Below are 21,496 nucleotides of genomic sequence, written 5' to 3' on the forward strand. Positions count from 1 at the left end.
GAAGGAAATGGCAAACCACTCCAGTATTCTTGCCTGGAGAATCCCATGGACGGAGGAGCCTGGTAGGCTACGGTCCACAGGGTCGCAAAGAGTCGGACACGACTGAGCGACTTCCCTTCCCTTCCTTCCCTAAGGACGACTGTCATCTTTTCTTTTTCTCTCTTCCTTCCTTTCTTCCTTTCTTCTCTCTGTCTTTATGTCACTCTCAACCATTGCCTGCATTCTCATGCAGGAGAATAGATTAGAATAGGAGAACTGGAAAGAGATTTGTACTAAGTAGAAATAATATTTCAAATTCTAATCCATGTAGACTGGCAGGAGAATGATGGCAAAATGCTTGGTACCAAGATTATACTCTGCAGTGATTTCTCTAAAGACTGCTAATATCACCAAACATATATTAATTTGTTTTATCATAATTTTTGCACTAGTTTATATATTTAATATACAGATAGAATTTCCTGTCAATGAGATTTGATGTCCAATGAGGTCATTGGAATAGGGTTCAGAAAAAAACTTCTGTATTGTCAATTGACTTTACCTTGTTTTTGAAGCAAGTATTAACTGAATAATTAAGGAAAGATAAACTTGGGGAATTAACACCAACAACTGGTATTTGGCTTGTTCCAAAGTAAACCCTACAAAGATTGAATATATATATATCTATTAAACCATAACTAGTGAAAGTTTTAGTCTCTCAGTTATGTCTCTTTTTGACACCATGGACTGTAGCCTGCCAGGCTCCTCAGTCCATGGAATTCGAATTTTCCAGGCAAGTGTACTGGAGTGGGTTGCCATTCCCTTCTCCAGAGGATCTTCCTGACCCAGGAATTGAACCCAGGTCTCCTGCATGGAAGGCAGATTCTTTACCATCTGAGCCACCAGGGAAGCCAAACCATAACTAAGGTGACCTTAAAGAGTTTAGATAACTACTGTACACTTTCAGCTCATCTCCCTGCTTCAACATTTGCAATCCACCATTCTCCACACAGCAGTCAAAGCAATCCTTTAATAATATAAATCAGGTCATGCCATGTTTCTGCTCAACACCATCCTGTGACTCTTACGTCAGAGCCTGCGTGTTTCTGACATAAGAAAATACTTATTTACCAGTACCTATTTGCCATTCTTCTTTGAGAGTTTAACCCTTGGTGTATTCACAAATGTCTAGAATGAACACTATATGTTCTACTTTCTCTCAGAGTTAGGTGTGGCCATAAGACAAAGTTTTATTCAGTGGAATGTAATTATACCTTGATGCCATAACACTCCTAGATGAGAACATAGGCAAAACATTCTCTGACATAAATCACAGAACTGTTTTTTACATCAGTCTCCAAGACTAGAAATAAAGGAAAACATAAACAGTAGGACCTTATCAAACTTACAAGCTTTTGCACAGCAAAGGAAATCATATACAAAGCAAAAAGACAACCTACAGACTAGGAGAAAACATTTGCAAACCATGCGATGTACAAAGGTTTAATTTCCAAAATATACAAGCAGCTCATACAACTCAATAGCATAAAAATCACAAGAAATCCAATCAAAAAATGGGCAGAAGAACTAAATAGACATTTCTCTTAAGAAAACATACAGATGGCCATCACTAATTATTAGAGGAATGCAGATCAAACTACAATGAGGTACCACCACACACTAGTCGGAATGGCCATCATTAAAAAATATACAAATAACAAATGCTGGACAGAGTGTGGAGAAAGCACCTTCCTACAGTGTTGATGGGGCCATAAATTGGTGCAGTCACTGTGGAAAACAGTATGGAATTTCCTTAAAACAATTAAAAATAGAGTTGCCATATGATCCACCAATCCTACTCATGGGCATGTATCTGGAAAAAATATATATATATACTCCAGTGTTCATAGCAGCACTGTTTATAATAGCTAAGACATGGTAGCAACCTAAATGTCCTTCTACAGATGAATGGATAAAGAAGATGTGGTATAATATTCAAAGGAAGACTACTTGGCCTTAAAAAATAATTAAATAATGCCATTTGCAGCAACATACATGGACCTAGAGATTAGCATACTAAGTGAGTAAGTCAGAAAGAGAAAGGCAGATACTGTATGATATCACTTGTATGTGGAATCTGAAACATGACACAAATGAACTTATTTATGACATGAAAACAGACTCACAGACATAGAAAACAAACTTATGGTTAAGAAGGGGAAAAGTGGGTGGGGAAGGGATAAATTAGGAGTTTGGAATTAGAAGATACAATCTATTGTATATGAAATAGATAAACCACAGGACCTACTGTATAGCCCAGGAAACTATTAAATAGCTTGAAATAAACCATCACAGAAAAAAAAAAGTATATGTATTTATAACTGAATGACTTTGCTGTACACCAGAAACTAAAACAGCAATTAAGTCAAGTGTATTTTTAATTTAAAAATATCTTGAACACTTTTGGGGATATAACGTTATAAATAGAGTAAGTCCCTTTCATAGGAATGAGTTACATTCCAAGAACACTTTCATTAAGTCCAATTTGTTCATCCAACAGTTAGCCTAGGTACTCACCTAACACAATTGGCTATTTAGTACTGTACTGTAATAGGTTTACAATATTTTTACACAAATAATACATTAAAAAGCAAACAAAAATAAAACATTTTTAACCTTACAGTACAGTACCTTGAAGAATGCGGTAGTATAGAACAACCGCTGATGCTTCTTAGTAGTACCAGCTACATCACTGCTGCTTTTACACTTGCTTCTGGACATTCTGGGCTTGAAATAAAGATATGGTACTACTGTACTCTATACAATAGTGTGTGTGTGTTAGTTACTCAGTCATGTCTGACTCTTTGCAACCCCATTGACTATTCCCTGCCAGTCTCCTCTGCCCATGGAATTCTCCAGGCAAGAATACTGGAGTAGGTAGCCATTCCCTTCTTCCCAACCCAGGGATCAAACCTAGATCTCCCACGTTGAAGGCAGATTCTTTACCATCTGAGCCATCAGGGAGGCCCACTCTAACACAATACTGTATAATAAAATACACAAAAGCGCAACTACTTGTAGAGGATGAATGCATGTGACAGTGTACACTAGATGTGTGAACTCACTTACATGATTGGACATTTAAACACACGTTCACGTCCTGGAAATTTTGCAACATTTGTGTGTAGGGGACTTAACTGTAGAGGCATTTTCTTTGCTCCCTTGTACTTTCTGATGATTGAAATGCAGAGTTGATAGCTGAAGCTCCTTTAGTCATCTCAGTTCCTGAGGCTAAAAGCCATTCTGAGAATAATTGAAGAGCAAGACAGAAGAAGCTATGACCCTGCCAATTTTTTGAAATTTTTGATGTGTGTATATTGATGTCTTTATATGAAAGAGAAGCAATCTTCTATCTTTCATAAGCTAGTCTAAATATAAATTTTTCATCGTTTACAGCTGTACCTAATTCTAACTTTCAAGTGACTGAGAATAAAATTAAAATTCTCTCTATTCCCTATGGGTTCCTTGGCTAATTTTATCCCTTATTTCCTACCCTTCATCCACATTCAGTCTATTCCAGCTGTACTGAACTTCTTGCTCCTCACTGGACACATCAAGCACATTATTATCTTTGGGTCTAGGTGCTTTTTATCCTTCAGTCTGTCATGCTGTCCTGGAACGCAGGACTGCTGTGCATGTCTGGTCTCGGCTTGGACTTCCTCTAGAAAAGACTTCTAGCCAGTATATCTTAAATAAAACCACAAGTTAATCTTTCACCATCTACTTTATTTTTTATAGCATTTATTAATTCTGGTTAATGTATTTTTTATTTGCCTCTTAGTTTATCTATCTTCCCCCTGGAAGCTAAATTCCCTGAGGTACACACTTTAATTGCTCCTCTGTCTCCCAGACCAAGAACCATTCCAGGCACTTGGTCCATCCCAAGACCAAGAATGCACATTCCGGTGTGCATTCTTGAATGTATGAGCATATGAATAGTTGATTACTCATGAACATACCCATTTATTCTTCTTATATTATTATCCTACCTGTTATACCCAGGATAGTTTAGGCTGGTAAACTAATATGATGCTCGTCATTTTGTTGATTATGAGTTTGTTAAAGTTCCTTTAGATCCTTCAAAGTTCCATTTTGTTTATTTTTGTGTTGTTGGATTCATTTTTACACACAGGAAACAGGAAGAATCTTGGTGAAATAAGGCCCTAAATTTAGTTTCCTTTGATTTTTTTTGATGGGAAAAGACCAAAATGGAAATGCAGTGAATTCCATGCATCCCATCCTGAATTTGACTGTTTTTGATAAGGTATAATCTCACATCATTACAATTCAGAATTCAGGAAATATACTGATCTCACACTACTATGGAATTGTTTGGCTGTGATTGTTTTATGAGTAAGAGTGGAATTTTCCCTCAATGAATTATTGTACAGTCAGTCATACTGGAAAGATGTTAATTCTGGGGAAGAAATTCAACCTGCAGTGGTGTGCCACAGGCAGAAAAGTTTGAAAAGCTTTCATCTTCTCTAAACATTTTGGACATGCAGCCTGGGCTCTAAGAGAGACACTGGGAGTGCTATTGGTAGAGGCAGGCTGGATTTAAACAGGAATGAAGTTGCGTAAGTACTCTGTAATATAGGTCTTATCATTGAGTAATTATAGATTATTTTCAATGCAATATTTCCCTTCCAGTATGGTCAAGCCTTTAATAACATCTGGATAAATATTTTCTATGTCATGATGAATAAAGAGAAAGGAAACTATTCCACATCTTAGAATGAATCAGAGAGAAAGCAGAAGCCTCTTCCAAGATTCACAGTGCCGTGTCTGTCCCCAAAATAGTGTCAATTAACCCAGGCAGTACAGCTGAGGCAGCATCATCATAGCCTAAAAGGAAGTTGGAGGGACAAACCAGAGCCTGAACTCTGAAAAATTGTCATGAATTGTCAAAATTGAGAATTTTTGAGAAGGTATTCATTTTTGCACTAAAGCCCTTGGGAGGGTAATTCCATTTTAATGAAGGCTACCTAGATAAGATCTCTTCTGTATTTTCTTTTCTTTTCTTATCCAGAAAGTTTTCAGCAAAGAAGAAAGCATTTTTCACATTGGACTGAAAATTGCTGCTTATTTTCCCCCTAGCTCTAGCCTGTAAATTCTTTAGGACCTGCTTCTTTCATCTATGTATTCCCAGTGGCTAGCACCCTACTGAGCAAAGTAAATCCTCAATAATTGCTTGTGGAAGGCATAAACAAGCCTTTCTCAGAGCATTTACAGTCATTCCCATGATTTGAATGGAATAAGGTACATAAAATATTTGTCATAACAATGTTAATTGAAATGCTGAGGGCCTTTTATAAACACACACTAAAAAATGAGCAAAGAAAATTTCAGTAACTCTTACTGCAAAAATGCTCTTGGTATTGTCACAGAAGAGGATATGAAATGAAGTGAAAAGAATGCTCTGTACCACTTAAATTCAAGATTTAATTCGCACATTCTTGCCATTCCTATTCTGTCTGTCAAGACACACAAAACTAGAATTTGAGTGGAAGAGAGCCTGGGACTTCCCTGGTGGCTCAGCAGTAAAGAATCTGCCTGCAAAGCAGGAGACGATACTGGGTTTGATCCGTGGGTGGTGAAGATACCCTGGAGTAGGAAATGGCAACCCACTCCACTACTCTTGCCAGAATAAGTGCCATGGACAGAGGACCCTGGTGGGCTACAGTCCTTGGGGCCGCAGAGTCAGACAGGACTTAGAAACTAAGCACATGAGCATGGAGCCTGGGAAGAAACATGGAAATAAATGGATGCGTTCTCTCAGCCCAACTGTGACCCAATTCTAAGAAAACAACCTAGCTTCAAATTATGATCTCTCTTAAATACCTTAATTTCGTTCCCCAAAGGTAAGTCCTTGAGGTTTCTGAGGCTAAAGTAAAGGACTGGCTGATGCCCAGTTTTCTCCCTCACTAGATAAGATAACTAGTTTGCAACAGTTTTGCTAGGTGTAACTTAGTAAACTCTACCGAATTCTATGTGGTGTAAAAGGAAAGCCAGACAGAAAATGAACATGTTAAGTTTTTGTTTGATTCTCAGTGGTTCAAAGCTCATAGAAGTCAACTGTTTGCCACAGATCACAGGATTTTGCAATTCAACTGTCATAGATAGTCCATTCATTTGGCAACATTCTTTCTCAAGTCAGTCCAATACAAGGGCTCCTGTCTTTTACTGTCTCATTTGGGTTGAGAAGTTTCCAGCCTAAACTCAGTCCTATGGATACTGATTGCTCTTCTGAAACATATTATGTAATTGGGGCCCATTTAGTTTAGTGCACAATAGCAGGGACACAGATACAAAGTAATTAGTACTTTGGCAAATTTCTATGATTAAAACAGAAAAGTAAGAATGACAGACACATTTCACATGATTTAAAGTCAGATTAAGTGCCCCAAATAATACAATGTCTGCTGCCATTTAACAAAGGAATATCATTTCTTTCTACAACTGACTTTAATGTACACGTTTTTGCATCATGAACTCAGACTGTACTTTCACCATGAATTAAGTCAAACAATACCATAGAAAATAGCAAGGCACCACTTAATAGGTGTGAAACCATAAATCTAATATCCATAAATAAGGATCAATTTTCTAAATTGTGGTTTTCCCCATATAAATTTGTATCATTTCTGTCATTTCTTCGTATACTTTCGTAACATTTTAAAAGAGCACAAAACTTTGATTTCTCTTTAGATAAAATATACGTATTTTATAGAGCTTTAACTCTTTTTTTTTTTAATTTAACTAAAAATTTTTCTTTGCACCAGCTAAGGAACCTTCAGTGCATCACTGAAAGCAAAATTAGACTATAATTTGATCATTGTTTCCAGAATTTCAGGAGACGTTTTTGAAACATAGAATATTTCTTAACTCAGAATTTTAATGCTTTCTGAGCTACCTGACCTAGAAGAGGGTCATCAAGAGACTGGTATCTGTTTCACTTGCAAACTTAATAGTGCTGAATACTGTCTTAACCACAAACTGTCTCCTGCCACTGTAATCACTGTGAACACTGATTGATCACCCTTATCTCCTGCTCCACATGGTAGCTACTATAATAGCTCCAGAACCCCTACTCAAAGAAACAAATATATGAGTGAATGTAATTAGGATAGGGAGGTGACATGAATGGTAATATATATATATACTCTGGTGTTTTCTATGTGCAGATATATTTTTATAAATGGCAACATTTTGATTGAACCTTGATTATGGATTTATTTCCAAAATAAAACAACTTTTTTTTCTTGTCAGCAGAAAGCTAAAGTGACTCTTGTAGCTCTGGTTAGGAACAATGAGAGATTTAATAGAAATTATTTATATATAATTTATATATGTAAATTATATTATATATATTATTTATAAATAATTTCTACCTCTTGTATAACTGCTGTCAACTGAAGCAAAAAGCACACTTAAAAGTTGTGAGTTAAATGATACCTCATTGTGGTTTTGATTTGCATTTCTCTAATAATGAGTGATGTTGAGCATCTTTTCATGTGTTTGTTAGCCATCTGTATGTCTTCTTTGGAGAAATGTCTGTTTAGTTCTTTGGCCCATTTTTTGATTGGGTCGTTTATTTTTCTGGAATTCAGCTGCAGAAGTTGCTTGTATATTTTTGAGATTAATTGTTTGTCTGTTGCTTCGTTTGCTATTATTTTCTCCCATTCTGAAGGCTGTCTTTTCACCTTGCTTATAGTTTCCTTTGTTGTGCAAAAGCTTTTAATTTTAATTAGGTCCCATTTGTTTATTTTTGCTTTTATTTCCAATATTCTGGGAGGTGGGTCATGGAGGATCCTGCTGTGATTTATGTCGGAGAGTGTTTTGCCTATGTTTTCCTCTAGGAGTTTTATAGTTTCTGGTCTTACGTTTGGATCTTTAATCCATTTTGACTTTATTTTTGTGTACAGTGTTAGGAAGTGTTCTAGTTTCATTCTTTTACAAGTGGTTGACCAGTTTTCCCAGCACCACTTGTTAAAGAGATTGTCTTTTCTCCATTGTATATTCTTGCCTCCTTTGTCGAAGATAAGGTGTCCATATGTGCGTGGGTTTATCTCTGGGCTTTCTATTTTGTTCCATTGATCTATATTTCTATCTTTGTGCCAGTACCATACTGTCTTGATGACTGTGGCTTTGTAGTAGAGCCTGAAGTCAGGCAGGTTGATTCCTCCAGTTCCATTCTTCTTCCTCAAGATTGCTTTGGCTATTCGAGGTTTCTTATATTTCCATACAAATTGTGAGATGATTTGTTCTAGTTCTGTGAAAAATACCATTGGTAGCTTGATAGGGATTGCATTGAATCTATAGATTGCTTTGGGTAGTATACTCATTTTCACTATATTAATTCTTCCAATCCATGAACACGGTATATTTCTCCATCCGTTTGTGTCCTCTTTGATTTCTTTCATCAGTGTTTTATAGTTTTCTATATATAAGTCTTTTGTTTCTTTAGGTAGATATATTCCTAAGTATTTTATTCTTTTTGTTGCAATGGTGAATGGTATTGTTTCCTTAATTTCTCTTTCTGTATTCTCATTATTGGAGTATAGTAATGCAAGGGATTTCTGTGTGTTAATTTTACATCCTGCAACTTTACTATATTCATTGATCAACTCTAGTAATTTTCTAGTAGAGTCTTTAGGGTTTTCTATGTAGAGGATCATTTCACACCAGTCAGAATGGCTGCTATCCAAAAGTCTACAAGCAATAAATGCTGGAAAGGGTGTGGAGTAAAGGGAACCCTCTTACACTGTTGGTGGGAATGCAAACTAGTACAGCCACTATGGAGAACAGTGTAGAGATTCCTTAAAAAACTGGGAATAGAACTGCCATATGACCCAGCAATCCCACTGCTGGGCATATACACCGAGGAAACCAGAATTGAAAGAGACGCGTGTACCCCAATGTTCATCGCAGCACTGTTTACAATAGCCAGGACATGGAAGCAACCTAGATGTCCATCAGCAGACGAATGGATAAGGAAGCTGTGGTACATATACACAATGGAATATTACTCAGCCATTAAAAAAAAATACATTTGAATCGGTTCTACTGAGATGGATGAAACTGGAGCCCATTATACAGAGTGAAGTAAGCCAGAAAGAAAAACAACAATACAGTATACTAATGCATATATATGGAATTTGAAAGATGGTAACGATAACCCTATATGCGAGACAGAATAAGAGACACAGATGCATAGAACAATTTTATGGACTCTGAGGGAGAAGGTGAGGGTGGGACGTTCTGGGAGAATAGCATTGAAACATGTATATTATCATATGTGAAACAGAACACCATTCCATGTTCGATGCATGAGACAAGGGCTCAGGGCCGGGGCAATGGGATGACCCAGAGGGATGGGATGGGGAGGGAGGTGGGTGGGGTGTCCAGGAAGGGGAACACATGTAAACCCATGGCTGATTCATGTCAATGTATGGCAAAAACTATTACAATATTGTAAAGTAATTAGCCCCCAACTAAAATAAATAAATTTATAAAAAAAAAAAAAAAAAAGTTGTGAGTTAGAGGAAAACATAGGCAAAACACTCTCTGACATAAATCACATCATGATCCTCTATGACCCACCCCAGAGTAATGGAAATAAAAGCAAAAATAAACAAATGGGACCTAATTAAACTTAAAAGCTTTTGCACAATGAAGGAGACTATAAGCAAGGTGAAAAGAAGACAGCCTTCAGAATGGGAGAAAATAATAGCAAACAAAGCAACTAACAAAGAATTAATCTCAAAAATATAAGAGCAGCTCATGCAGCTCAATTCCAGGAAAATAAATGACCCGATCAAAAAATGGGCCAAAGAACTAAACAGACATATCTCCAAAGAAGACATACAGATGGCTAACAAACACATGAAAAGATGCTCAACATCACTCATTATCAGAGAAGTGCAAATCAAAACCACAATGAGGTACCATCACATGCTGGTCAGAATGGCTGCTATCAAAAAGTCTACAAACAATAAATGCTGGACAGGTTGCAGAGAAAAGGGAACCCTCTTACACTTTGGTGGGAATGCAAACTAGTACAGCCACTATGGAGAACAGTGTGGAGATTCCTTAAAAAACTGGGAATAGAACTGCTGTACGACCCAGCAATCCCACTGCTGGGCATACACACCAAGGAAACCAGACTTGAAAGAGACACATATACCCCATTGTTCATTGCCGCACTGTTTACAATACCCATGACGTGGAAGCAACCTAGATGTCTATAGGCAGATAAATGGATAAGAAACCTGTGGTACATATACAAAATGGAATATTACTCAGCCATTAAAAAGAATGCATTTGAATCAGGTCTAATGAGGTGGATGAAACTGGAGCCTATTATACAGAGTGAAGTAAGTCAGAAAGAAAAACACCAGTACAGTATGTTAATGCATTTATATGGAATTAAGAAAGATGGTAACGATGATCCTATATGTGAGACAGCAAAAGAGACACAGATGTAAAGAACAGACTTTGGACTCTGTGGGAGAAGGCAAGGGTGAGACGATTTGAGAGAATAGCACTGAAACATATGTATTACCACATGTGAAATAGGTCGCCTGTCAAGGTTCGATGCATGAGACAGGGTGCTCAGGGCTGGTGCACTTGGATGACCTTGAGGGATGGGATGGGGAGGGAGGTGGGAGGGGGGGTTCAGGATGGGGAACACATGTACACCCATGGCTGATTCATGTCAATGTATGGCAAAAACCACTACAATATTGTAAAGTAATTAGCCTGCAATTAAAATAAACAATTAAAAAAAGAGTTGTGAGTTATGTTTATTCAAGGACCATACTGAGGATTATAGCCTGGGAGACAGGCCTTTCAGGTAGCTGTGAGGGACTATTCCAAAGAGGTAATGGAGGAACCAGGACTTATAGGAGTTTTTTTTCTGAAACATGTAGTCAAACATCAAAAGATTACTGTTAATCGCTAAAAACAGACATGTCAAGTTAATGATTTTAGTGCTTATCTATGTATGGGTAGATGCAAAAGTCTGGGCTCATTGAAATTATTCCTTAGATATGCATCTTAACTATCTAGGGCTAATATCCTGCTTTTTTCTCCATCCTGAATTCTCAGGACAACTATAGTGGCTGATGGGTTAACAGCTTCATGGTGGGCAACGTTCACTGTCTTCTAGAATGGCAGGCAGCATTTATTTTATATCTGCACTACAATAATACACAATAAAAATTCTTATGCTCAGATGATTGTTCTCAAGTTTGTGCATAAATATTGTCAATAATTCAGTGATGGGGGAACTTATAAACTTTACTGTCATTTGAGTGTGTGCTCAGCTGCTCACTCATGTCCAACTCTTCATTTCCCTGTGGTCTGTAACCCACCAGGCTCTTCTGTCCATGGAATTTTCCAGGCAAGAATACAGGAACAGATTTCTATTTCCTTCTCCAGGGGATCTTCCTGACCCAGGGATGGAACCTGTGTCTCCTGTGGTTCCTGCACTGGCTGCCATATTCTTTACCATTGAGCCACCTGGGAAGCCCCTTATTGTCATTCAAATAAGAATGAAAAATAGATTTTTCTCATCTTTTTGGCAAGTACTATTCTAATAACATATTATAATATAGCACAGGGACTTGTAATTAATCCTATATATTTTGTCAATTGTTTTAACTGAAATTTTAGGTTGATTTTCTACATGAGCATAAAAAAAGGGAAGACATCCCTACCATATTTTCTAATTCTGATTACTTAATAAGGCTCAGACTACTCAGTTGATTCAAATATTTTTTGAAAAAAGATTATATATTCATAAGAAATAGCCAAGATAATAAAGAAATTTTCCATTTATCTTTAATCCCATTTCTTCTAGTGGTTGCAAATTCGGTAATTATATAGCACAATATCAAGAGCAGGAAGTTGACATTGGTAAAATGTGTATGTATGATTCTAAGGTTTTTATCACATGTGTAGCATCACTGACTTAGTTCAGTTCAGTTCAGTCACTCAGTTGTGTCTGACTCTTTGTGACCCCATGGACCACAGCAAGCGAGGCCTCCCTGCCTATCACCAACTCCCAGAGTCTACTCAAACTCATCTCCATTGAGTCAGTGATGCCATCCAACCATCTCACCTTCTGTCATCCCCCTCTCCTGCCCTCAATCTTTCCCAATATCAGGGTCTTTTAAAACGAGTCAGCTCTTCACATCAAGTGGCCAAAGTATTGGAGTTTCAGCTTCAACATCAGCCCTTCCAATGAACACTCAGGACTGATTTCCTTTAGGATAGACTGGTTGGATCTCCTTGCAGTGCAAGGGACTCTCAAGAGTCTTCTCCAACACCACAGTTCAAAAGCATCATCTCTTCAGTGCTCAGCTTTCTTTATAGTCCAACTCTCACATCCATACATGACCACTGGAAAAATCATAGCCTTGACGAGATGGACCTTTGTTGGTAAAGTAATGTCTCTGCTTTTTAATATGCTGTCTAGGTTGGTCATAACTTTCCTTCCAAGGAGTAAGCGTCTTTTAATTTCATGGCTGCAATCACCATCCGCAGTGATTTTAGAGCCCAGAAAAATAAAGTCTGCCACTGTTTCCACTGTTTCCCCATCTATTTGCCACGAAGTGATGGGACTGGATGCCATGATCTTAGTTTTCTGAATGTTGAGCTTTCAGCCAACTTTTTTACTCTCCTCTTTCACTTTCATCAAGAGGCTCTTTAGTTCTTCTTCACTTTCTGCCATAAGGGTGGTGTCATCTGCATATCTGAGGTTATTAATATTTATCCCGGCAATCTTGATTCCAGCTTGTGCTTCTTCCAGCCCAGTGTTTCTCATGATGTAATCTGCATATAAGTTAAATAAGCAGGGTGACAATATACAGCCTTTGATGTACTCCTTTTCCTATTTGGAACCAGTCTGTTGTTCCATGTCCAGTTCTAACTGATGCTTCCTGACCTCCATACAGATTTCTCAAGAAGCAGGTCAGGTGGTCTGGTATTCTCATCTCTTTCAGAATTTTCTACAGTTTATCGTGATCCACACAGTCAAAGGCTTTGGCATAGTCAATAAAGCAGAAATAGATGTTTTTCTGGAACTCTCTTGCTCGATGATCCAGTGGATGTTGGCAATTTGATCTCTGGTTCCTCTGCCTTTTCTAAAACCAGCTTGAACATCTGGAAATTCACGGTTCACATATTGCTGAAGCCTGTCTTGGAGAATTTTGAGCATTACTTTACTAGCGTGTGAGATGAGTGCAATTGTGCGGTAGTTTGAGCATTCTTTGGCATTGCCTTTCTTCGTGACTGGAATGAAAACTGAACTTTTCCAGTCCTGTGCCTACTGCTGAGTTTTCCAAATTTGCTGGCATATTGAGTGCAGCACTTTCACAGCATCATCTTTTAGGATTTGAAATAGCTCAACTGGAATTCTCTCACTTCCACTAGCTTTGCCCATAGTAATGCTTCCTAAGGCCCACTTGACTTCACATTCCAGGATGTCTGGCTCTAGGTGAGTGATCACACCATTGTGATTATCTGGGTTGTGAAGATCTTTTTTGTACAGTTGTTCTGTGTATTCTTGGCACCTCTTCTTAATATCTTCTGCTTCTGTTAGGTCCATACCATTTCTGTCCTTTATTGAGCCCATTTTTGCATGAAATATTCCCTTGATATCTCTAATTTTCTTGAAGAGATCTCTAGTCTTTCACTGACTCAGTGGACATGAATTTGAGCAAACTCTGGGAGACAGTGGAGGACAGAGGAGCCTGGCATGCAACGGTTCCATTCATCTTTAATCCCATTTCTCCCAGTGGTTGCGAATTAAATAATTATAGCACAATATCAAGAGCAAGACGTTGACATTGGTAAAATGTGTATGTATAATTCTAAGGTTTTTATCACATGTATAGCTTCACTGACTCGGTGGACATGAATTTGAGCAACCTCTGGGAGACAGTGGCGGACAGAGGAGCCTGGCGTGCTACAGTCCATGGGGTAGCAGATTTGGACATGACTTAGGGACTGAAAAACAACAAGGTTCATGTAACCACTGAGATACAAAGGTAAGACATTACAAGTATCTTAATTCTACCTCTTTACTGTCATTGCAAACATTAGTTTATTTTCCATCTTTATCATCTTCTCATTTCAAGAATGTCAAAAAATGGAATCATACCTTTTGAGATGGGCTTCTTCAATCAGCATAATTAGTTACATAATTAAGTGTAAACCTTGAAATCCATCTAAGTTGTTGCATATTTGTTCCTTTTTATTGCTAAGCAATATTCCATGGTGTGGATATAGTGCAGATTGCTTAAATATCAATTGTTAACCATTGTAAAACAATTTAGTTGCTTCCAGTTTCAGGTTATGATAATTAAAGCTGCTGTGTACAGTCATGTACAGGTTTTTAGTGTGAACCTATGTTTTCATTCCTCTGAGATAAATGTCTAGGAATGTGATTTCTGTGTAGTGTTTATTATTTTTAAGAGACTGCTGTGCCATCTTTCAGAGTCTCTGTACATTCTTACAAACAATATATGAGATCTCATTCTGTGCATCCTTGTCAGCATTTGTATTGTCAATATTCTTTATTTTAGCTATTCTCATATGTATGTAGTGATAGCTCTTTGTGATCTTTATTTCCATAGTAACTAGTGATGTTGAACACCTTTGTATGTACTTATTTGCCATTTATATATACTCTTTGGTGAAATGTTTCTTCATGCCTTTTGCTCATTTTCTACTTGGATTGTTTGTTTTGTTGTTAGAATTGAGTTTTGAGAGTTCTTTATATTTTCTAAATATGAGTTCTTTGTCAGATATGTGACTTGCAAATATTTTCACCCAGTGTGTAGTTTGTCTTTTCATCTTCTTAAAAACGTCTTTTGCTGAGTAAAGGTTTATAATTTTGATGGATCATTATTTACCATTTTTTTCTTTTACAGATTTTTCTTTGATATCATTCCTGTGTATTCTTTATCAAGCCCTAGGTTCCAAAGATTTTCTCCTATTTTTCTACTATAGGATTCACAGGTTACTTTTTAGCCTATAACTTTTTCCACTGTGGTTTTTAAAAGAAATACATAAAATTTGCCACCTTATCCATTTTTAAGAGTACAGTTTAGTAGTATTAGATATATTCACATTGTTGTTAAAAAGGTCTGAACTTTTTCATCTTGCAAGACTAAAACTCTGTACCCTCAAATAAACCTTCTTTTCCCCCCTCCTCCCCAACCCCTGGTAACCATGATTCTCCTTTTTTTTTCTATGGATTTGACAATTTTAGATACCTCACAGAAGTGAAATCATATAGTGTTTGTGACTGGCTTATTTCACTTAGCATAATGTCCTCAAGGTTCATCCATGTTGTAGCAGGAAACAGGATTTCCCTTCTCTTTTAAAGCTGAATAAATCCCATTGTATGGCTATGCTTTTTATACAATTTGTGGGGTTCTCACAGCTAGCACACTGATTAAGAAGCAACAGTTAGAACTCTGTATGAAACAACTGGTTCAGGATTGAGAAAGGAGTACAGCAATGCTTTTTATTTTCACCCTGTTTATTGAACTTATACATAGAGCACATCATGTGAAATGAGAAACAGGATGAATTACAAGCTAGAATCAAGATTGCCAGGATAAATAACAACAACCTCAGATATGCAGATGATACCATTCTAAAGGCAGAAAGTGAAGAAGAACTTAAGAGTCTCTTGATGAGGGTGAAGGAGGAGAGGTGAAAAAGCCAGCTTAAAGCTCAATATTTAAAAATCTAATATCATGGCATCCAGTCCCGTCACTTCATGGCAAATAGAAGAGGAAAATGTGGAAGCAGTGAGAGATTTCCTCTTCTTAGGCTCTAAAATCACTGTGGATGGTGATTGCAGCCATGAAATTAGTAGACAATTTCTTCTTGGAAGAAAAGCTATGACAAACCTAGACAATGTGTTAAAAAGCAAGGACATCACTTTGCCAACAAAATTCTATAGAGTCAAAGCTATGGTCTTTCCAGTGGTCATGTAAGGATGTGAGAGATGAACAATAAGGCAGAGTGCCAGAGAATTGATGCTTTAAACTGTGGTGCTGAAGAAGACTCTTGAGAGTCCCTTGAAAAGTAAGGAGATCAAACCAGTTAATCTTAAAGGAAATCAATCCTGAATATTCTTCGGAAGGACTGATGCTGAAGCTGAAACTCCAATACTTTGGCCACTTGATGCAAAGAGGTGACTCATTGGAAAAGACCCTGATGCTGGGAAAGACTGAAGGCAGGAGGAGAAGGGGATGACAGAGGATGAGATGGTTGGATGGCATCACTGATTCAATAGACATGAACTTGGGCAAACTCCAGGAGATGGTGATGGACAGGGAAAACTGGCATGCTGCAGTCCATGGGATTGCAAAGAGTCAGACACAACTTGGCAACTGAACAGCAACAACAGTATGGCTATACTATACTTTGTTTATCCAATTCATAAGCTAACAAGTTTTGCTTTGCTTCCACCTCTTGGCTTTCATGATTAGTGCTTGCTGTATGAACATGAATATGGAAGATTTAAGTGTAAGCCTTATATGAAATATGTGATCCATTTTGAGGTATTTTTGCAAAACGTGTGGTTTAAGATGAGGTTCATCATTTGGATAATCAATTCTTCCAGCAACATTTGTGGGAAGACTCTTCGGCAGCACTTGTATGGGGCTATTTCTGATTTCTTTATTCTGTTCCATTTTTTCTGTATATCTGTCCTTCTGTCAGTACCACACAGTCTTGTGTAACAGTTGTGTAGTAAATCTTAAAATTGAATGAAGCAATTCCTCCAACTTTATTCTGATTTTTAAATATCATTTCAGCTTTTCTTTTTCCCTTTCCAAATTTTAGAATAATTTTGCTTCACTTATTTATTGTTTAGTAAATATCTTCAGGATAAAATCTTATTGGATTATAACAAGTAAATCTGTATATCACTCTGGGGAGAACTGGCACTCCTACTTTCTTTTGATTTACATGACATGCATTTCCATTCTTTTACTTTACTGTTTTATCATTCTGTTTTCTTTTTCTCGCATTCCTGTGGGTTACTAGAACATTGCTTTAGACTCCATTTTGATTTATCCATTATGACTTTTTATATCTTTGTTAGTGGTTGCTCTAGGTATCATATTATAATACATTGACAGTTTGCTGTAGACGTTTCACCAGTTTGAGTGAAGTGTAGAAACTTTTATCTTCTCTTGTGTCCCTTTATACTCGTTTATAATGTAAGGATATTAAATATTTTCTTTACATTTACATTACATTGACAACCAGATCAGGAAAAGTTGTGATTTTTGATTATTAAAGCAAAATTTTTGCTTTAATAATCAAAAATAATAGAGAAAAGTCAAAAGGAAAAGAATGTCTACTGTATTCACTGATATTTTAACTCTTCCCATTATTCTGTTTATAATATTCCAAAATTTCTTCTTTAACAATTCCTGTCTCCTCAGAGAACTTCTTTTAATCATTCTTTTAGGGTCAGTCTGCTGGTTACAAAGTTTTTTAGTTATGCCTCCTTGAGAATGTCTTGACTTCTACTTCATTATTAAAGGATCATTTCACCAGACATAGAACACTAGATTTACAGAATTTTGAGCATTTGAAAAATGCTGTGACACTTCTGTCCTTCGTGGTTTTTGATAAAAAGTCTGCTGTCATTTATTTTTTTCCTCAGTAGATAAAGTGTTTCCGTATTGCTGCTTTCAAGATTATTTTTTTATTCTTAGTTTTCACAGCATTGATTACAGTGTGTCTTGGCATAGATTTCTTCAGGTTTTTGGTTTGTTATTTGCACAGCTTCTTGAATCTGTTGGTTTATGTCACTTGCCAAATTTGGGGGAAGTTTCAGCCATTATTTAGTTCTTGGAGTACTTTTTCAGTGCTACTATTTCCGTTTTCCTTCTGGCACTCAAATGACAAAAACGTTCTTTTGTTGTCATCCCACAGGTCCCTAAGCCTCTGTCCATGTTTTTTAGTCTACATTATCTATGTTGTAGATTGGGCAATTTCTGTTGTTGTCTTCAGTATCACTGACTTGTTCTTCTGTCACCCCCATCCTGCTGTTGAGCTTATCCACTAAGTTTCTTTTAAAATTTCAGTTATTGCATTTTTCAGTTGTGAAATTTCTATTTGGGTTTTCCTTATATCTTCTATTTATTTTCTGATGCTGTTCATTATTTTACATTTGTTCATAAATGTTCACTGAACATTATGTTATCATCATATAATTCTATTTTCTTCTTGATATTAACATCTGTTGATTGTTTTTTCTTATTCAAAGAGAGATGTTCATGATTTGTGATATAACAAGTGAGGTTTTTATTGAAATTTGGATTCTTTAGGTATTGTGAGACACTTCACTGTGGAAAGATTACTGATTACTGTCAGGAAGAGTCTGAAATCTGAATTCTTTTGTCTTCACTGACATCTACGGAAAGAGGGGTACCTTGTTCCTTAGGATGGAAGTGGGAGTTCAGCCTTCCACTAGGAGTGAGAAGAGGGCCTGTTACCCTTCCAGGTGTTACCCCACCAGGTGGGGTAAAAGTGTCCCCACGCAGCTTTTGGTGCCGGTTGTGAGGGTGGGGCCACAGTGGTAGTGTTTGGCTGGAGTAGAACAGTTACTATCTAAATGTTTTTCTGCCTTACTAGATTGTTTCTTTCATGGTTCTTTGGCTAAAGAGAGAGTTTCCTGTATCTGAACTCATTGGTATTTCCAGGCTGTTGGCTTCTGTAGCACCTAGTCTGGGATATATGAGGCAACAAGAAAAATCAGGAATCTCACTGGTGTGTCATACTTTGTGTCCCAAAGTTCCTAGTTGGTCTAAATTTTTCTCTTTACATTTCAGAGTATTTTATTGGTTTTTTAATAAGGCAAAATGTTGTTATCTATATTTAGGGAGCAGAATAGGGGAAAATATGTCAACTACATCTTTCTAGAAGTGGATCTCCCCAATCATTGTTTGTTTGTTTAATCTAGTCATTACCTAAATACAATTACTCACCCCCTTTAAGTTGACCTAAAATGCTTTACAACACAAACACTTATTAGCCATTAGTCATTTTAATATGTATATATAATTCAGTTGAGTCAAGTATAATATATAGTGAAATATGCTATTATCCTCCCTAATGAGTTTTTCTTTTTGCCTTGACTGTTAGGATCATTAAAATGCTCTATTTGGAATATTGATTCTCTTTTGTAGCAGTAGACATTTTTATAAGATTACAAATTTTGAAATACTTTGTAACCAGTTTTACCAAAATCAATTGAAAATGACATTGCAATGTTTAAGAAAAATTTTGTGCAGGACAAATAAATATGTCCTATACATTTAATTTCATTTAAATGTCCATTTATGTCAAGGCCACTGTTGTCTTTTTTATTTCTAAATATATCTTGGTATGTTTGGAAAATTCCTTTCTAACTTCCTATTTGATGTGTCAAAATACAGAATCTCAGCTGTAGGTACACTTTTTTTGTTGGACTTGGGAAGGATGAATTGTTTTATAAGACTTGAATCTCCTGTATGCATAATTTTTAAAAGTCAGTGTTTTCTATTATCTAGTGCCTTTAAATTCACATTTAAATAATTAAAATTTAAAATACATTCTATAATGCTTAAATTTTTAATTCAGAGTACATTTATTGAATTTAATTACATATTAGGCATATCCTTTGAATTAACACAACAAAAAATATTTAAACATTCTAATACAAACATTTTCTGTACCGTTTACATAATGCAGAATGGCATTAATGAGAATTTAGACATACATGTTAAAAAAAGAAAACCACAATTATTTGGAAATATGTCATAATAAATCCATGGTCCTTTTTTTTTTTTAAAGTAAAATTTATCAGCAAATTTCTATCTTAAAAGACACAAAAGCAGTTCATGTAATCATACTGTGTGATATTTTTGTAGCATCATGTAGCATTACAGTTAATTACAAATACTATTAAGTCTAATATTTTCATTTGTTTATCAAATAATCTTTAAAAATTAATTTGTGCTAATTATATTCTGAAGTAAATTACGAATTAAATAGCAAAATCAATTTTTATGAACAGAAGTGCTTAAACATAATAGATAACACACCAAATAATACAAGGAATTTAACCAATACCCTAAACAAGTTTCACTAGCTTTCTCCCATTTGGGACATGAAAAATGAAGAAATAGATGTTATAGGTTAATCACATGATTAAAAGTAATTTTGACAATATTAGTCATGAGTGAGCTTCACTGATTTCATAAATAAATTTTATTATAAAGGCATGATCAGCCATTCCTGACTTACTGAGAATCATACAGATATTATGACACATTAATCATGAAGATAAGCAAATCCAAAGAATTGTCCAGTTCATTTCACAGGCCATCAAAATTACAACTTTGCTTCCTAGCTTCTCTTACAACTTGTGAATCACATTTTTGAATGCTGATACATTTTAACCTGCTGAAAAGTAATAAATCTTTAAGCTTACTAAATTGTCTCATAGGCATCTCACCTGGCATTTATTAAGGACAGTTCTTTCCCTGAAGGTGAATTCCAAAGTGTTTATTATTCAGACTTACAGATGTTACTGCTGTGCCTAGGCTAGATTATCCATTCAATTCTTCGCTCCTACCTACAGGTTAAAAATCTGTTTTCCATTTGTCCTGATAAAATTATAAATAGCACCTTCTTCAATTCTCATTTTTTGGATGATAAATTTTATGGTCACACTAGTTATTGAGAAGTAAAATTAGGGAAAAAATAAAGACTCTCCAAACAAGCAATAATATATTGATTCCTTAGCACCACTGAAGGGATAGCATAAATATGCCACAGCATAGATTCTATAAGCCTTAAGAATTAAAATTATGGAACTTATTATTTAACTAACTATCTAAAGGAGTCAAATTTTTTTTAAAAAAAGACGGTTTATAGATAATAGCCTGATTTTTCTAAGACTCTCCTTAGTAGAAGGCCAAAGCTCTTCACCATAGTTGTTTAACCTAGACTCTTAAGGAGAACTCCTTGGATTTCAATTCCCAGCTCCAAACACTTAATCTCTCAAGCTTGTTTCCTCATGTATAACAAAGTATTTAATAGTTTCTACAGCATAAGATGATGTGGAAATTAAATGAGATAAAACATTTCAAACTATTTAGCACAGTACCTATCACAGGCTAAGCATTCAACAAATGTGAGTTATTACTATTTAACAATATGATATACTATCAATAAAGAAATCAGCTGATAAGCTGCACATGTAACTGACCTTCCAGATATACTGCAAATACATTCCTCAATATCATGTGAAAGAAATACACATAGAGTTCCAGTTTTCTTTATATCTCTGCTAGAGAAGATAAATTTAGTTAATTAATCAAAGTAGATAACATACATATGTATAATTTAAGATTCCAAAATAATTGAGTCA

The 21,496-nt window shown here is 36.1% G+C and overlaps 1 long non-coding RNA gene across 1 annotated transcript in view; it reads left to right on the forward strand.

The window, feature by feature from the left end:
- The window catches only part of LOC145517996 (uncharacterized), a 141,260-nt gene that overhangs the window by 52,941 nt on the left and 66,823 nt on the right, over positions 1–21,496 (forward strand). Inside the window, exon 2 of the long non-coding RNA XR_014062484.1 lies at positions 13,941–14,093. This is a non-coding gene — a long non-coding RNA (uncharacterized LOC145517996). The remainder of the gene's footprint in view (positions 1–13,940; positions 14,094–21,496) is intronic.

Source organism: Giraffa tippelskirchi, chromosome 8 (assembly GCF_054371585.1).
Source record: "Giraffa tippelskirchi isolate mGirTip1 chromosome 8, T2T-mGirTip1v1.2.pri, whole genome shotgun sequence".
In the NCBI taxonomy this organism is placed as follows: domain Eukaryota; kingdom Metazoa; phylum Chordata; class Mammalia; order Artiodactyla; family Giraffidae; genus Giraffa; species Giraffa tippelskirchi.